Source organism: Triticum urartu, chromosome 7A (assembly GCF_056163025.1).
Source record: "Triticum urartu cultivar PI428250 chromosome 7A, HENAU_Tu73, whole genome shotgun sequence".
In the NCBI taxonomy this organism is placed as follows: Eukaryota; Viridiplantae; Streptophyta; class Magnoliopsida; order Poales; family Poaceae; genus Triticum; species Triticum urartu.
Genome location: NC_141879.1, coordinates 40,603,436 through 40,606,756, shown reverse-complemented (window position 1 = coordinate 40,606,756; position 3,321 = coordinate 40,603,436). Strand labels below are relative to the sequence as shown.

Here is a 3,321-nt window from a genome sequence, read left to right as displayed (position 1 = left end):
TTAGCTGCAATGCTTAAGTGATGTGCATTACCGAGAGGGCCCAGAGATACCTCTCCGACAATCGGAGTGGCAAATCCTAATCTCGAAATATGCCAACCCAACATGTACGTTTGGAGACACCTGTAGAGCACCTTTATAATCACCCAGTTATGTTGTGACGTTTGGTAGCACACAAAGTGTTCCTCTAGTAAACGGGAGTTGCATAATCTCATAGTCATAGGAACATGTATAAGTCATGATGAAAGCAATAGCAACATACTAAACGATTAAGTGCTAAGCTAACAGAATGGGTCAAGTCAATCACATCATTCTCCTAATGATGTGATCCCGTTAATCAAATGACAACTCATGTCTATGGCTAGGAAACATAACCATCTTTGATCAATGAGCTAGTCAAGTAGAGGCATACTAATGACACTCTGTTTGTCTATGTATTCACACAAGTATTATGTTTCCGGTTAATACAATTCTAGCATGAATAATAAACATTTATCATGATATAAGGAAATAAATAATAACTTTATTATTGCCTCTAGGGCATATTTCCTTCACTCCCGCGCCGGGCCGCTGCACCGCCCCTCCGGATCCAGCGAGAAGAGCCCCCCCAGTCACCGCCGCCGCTGGGATCGACCACGACCGAGCGCACCACCCTCGTTGCCGCCCGGGATCACTCGCCACCGGTTAGTCCCTTTTTTGTGATTTTTGCGAGCTGTGTAGTAGATTGACGCGCCGGTGTGCGTGTGGATGGAGTTGACCCCGTGCGAGAAGTTCTTGCTATCCGATTCGTCTGATTCGGACGACTCAGATGTGGAGACAATGCTTGCGACCTTTCGGCAACAAACATTGGTCATGGCGCTTGTCGTGAAGGAGCATGAAGACGAGTACCGAGAGAGGAGGCGAGGATCTACTGTCGGGCGTCTGTGCATTCCGCAGAATCGCCATCTTGGAAACGAGATGTTGATGCAAGATTATTTTTCGGAGAATCCTACATATCCTGCACACCTCTTCCGCAGAAGGTACCAAATGCGCCGATCCCTTTTTGTGAAAATTGTTGAAGCTTGCAAGGCAAATTGCCGGTCTTTCACTCAAAGAAGGAATGCTGCGGGCTTAAAGGGATTTAGTGCATATCAAAAAAATCTCCGTAGCTATGCAAGTGATTGCATATGGCGTTCCGGCTGACTATGCCGATGAGTATCTTCGCATTGGTGAAGATAGCACAATTGAGTCTATGCGTAGATTTGCGAAAGTGATCATCCGTGTCTTTGGTCCCGAGTATCTTCGGGCACCAAATGAAGATGACACAAAGAGATTGATGGCAGCTAATGAGAGGAGAGGTTGGCCTGGGATACTAGGTAGCATTGATTGTATGCATTGGAATTGAAAAAATTGCCCCAAGGCTTGGCAAGGAATGTATTGTGGCAAGTCTCGTGATGCAATAATTGTGCTAGAGGCCGTAGCATCCGAGGATTTATGGATTTGGCATCGCTTTTTTGGTATGCCCGGCACACTCAATGATATCAATGTGTTGCAACGCTCTCATTTGTTTGCTAGGCTTGCTAGTGGTGATGCTCCTGCTTGCAACTACACTATCAACGGGCATGAATACACAAAGGGGTACTATCTTGCAGATGGTATATATCCTCCTTGGTGCACATTTGTCAAGAGCATCAAAGAACCCAAACAAAAAAACAATGTGAATTTGCAAGGGTGCAAGAGGCAGCCCGAAAAGACATTGCAATAGCATTCGGTGTTTTGCAATCTAGGTTTGCCATTGTCCGTGGTCCTGCTTGTTTTTGGGATAAGAAAACCCTGAAGAATATCATGACTTGCTATGTTATCCTGCACAATATGATTCTTGAAGATGAGAGAGGAATGGACTTAGAATTCTTTTACGACAATGTGGGTAGCCGTGTCAAACCAGTTAGAGACCCAAACCACATTATAGATTTTCTTCAGACATACAAGGAGATTGAAAATGCAGACACACACTTTCAGCTTCAGGAAGATCTCATTGAGCACCATTGGCAAAGGGCTAGACAGTGACTAATTTTTGTATTCATTTGTATTTGTATTCATGATAAGTTTCGTATTGCATTATTTTAAGTTTGCTACGGTGATTTGAATAATTATTTGTAATGCGGATGATTATTGTTTTATGTTTGATTTGAATAATTAAGTTTGTTTTTGATTATTGAATTATGTTGGATTTGATATTTGCGGGCTGATAATATGCGGGAATGCAGCGGCGTAAAGAGCAGAATCCGCATAGCCGACCCGTAAAAAAACATATTCCGCGAATATACTTTTTTACGGATCCGTTTGGGGGTTTTGCATCTGTGCCAGCCCGCGCCGGCCTGCAATTTTTTTTTTTAGAACTCTCGCCAAACTTTATTCATTCAAAAACAAGCTACATAGGTACAAGGTTTGGGTCATGAGGGTTGCCCAACCAAACATATCTACCTAGTCCTAAAGTACAAGCGAACTTGGCGAGATTATGACCTGCAAAAGTTGTTTTGCGCGAACTGCAAACACGTTTTGCGGGCCGGCGTTTTACAGGGATTAAAAATCTAGCGAACCGCATCAAAGCTTATCCATATCGCTTCCTTCACCCGATATGCAGTCGTGGCTGGGATTGGTGTTTGGTGCAGGGGGCCCGTTTCTTCCGGTGCCATGACGCTCCGTTGCGGCCGGATTTGGTACACGGAAGAGAGCCGATATGAATCTGCGGGGCGTTGCCGATAGCCCGTCGGTGTTTCCAGGAGCACGGCGACGCTCAAGGTCAAGCTCACGGTGGGGTGTCAAATCTGAGTTGTTCTTTGTTTGGCCCCGTTCCTTGGGGTCATTTCTTCGTTACCTTTTTAGTTTTCGAGGCCGCTTCGTTCCATTCCGGATTTCAAGGGTTCGTTCCCTTCCTAATTTCTGGAGGCTGCTTCATTCCATTCATCCCCTTCCCGATTTGAAGGGCCACTTGTTGATTCTCAAGGGTGTGTATGTACTCCCTCTTTTCCGGTTTATAGAGCTTATCTTAAAGTTGTAGTTTTTCCATTTTATAAGGCTCAATTTGGTTGTTTCCCATCACATGTTCAGACTTCAAGGTGCATTAAATCATTGCATGCAAGTATAATTTTTTGAGGAATTAAACCATCACATGTTCAGACTTTATGCATGCATACATTGCAATTAATGCATCCGTAAACATAAATTTTTGAGGAAAACAAGAGTATTAATTGGGTGCTTTTGCAAACTACAAAAAATAATCCACCACTCATCATCTACTTTGGTTGGTGAGATTTTTGAATTGAGCCTTATAAACCGGAAAGG

The 3,321-nt window shown here is 43.8% G+C and overlaps 1 pseudogene; it reads left to right on the top strand.

Moving 5' to 3' along the window:
- Positions 1-744: 744 nt before the first annotated feature.
- Positions 745-2,043, top strand: LOC147957461 (uncharacterized; annotated as a pseudogene).
- The last annotated feature ends 1,278 nt before the right edge of the window (positions 2,044-3,321 follow it).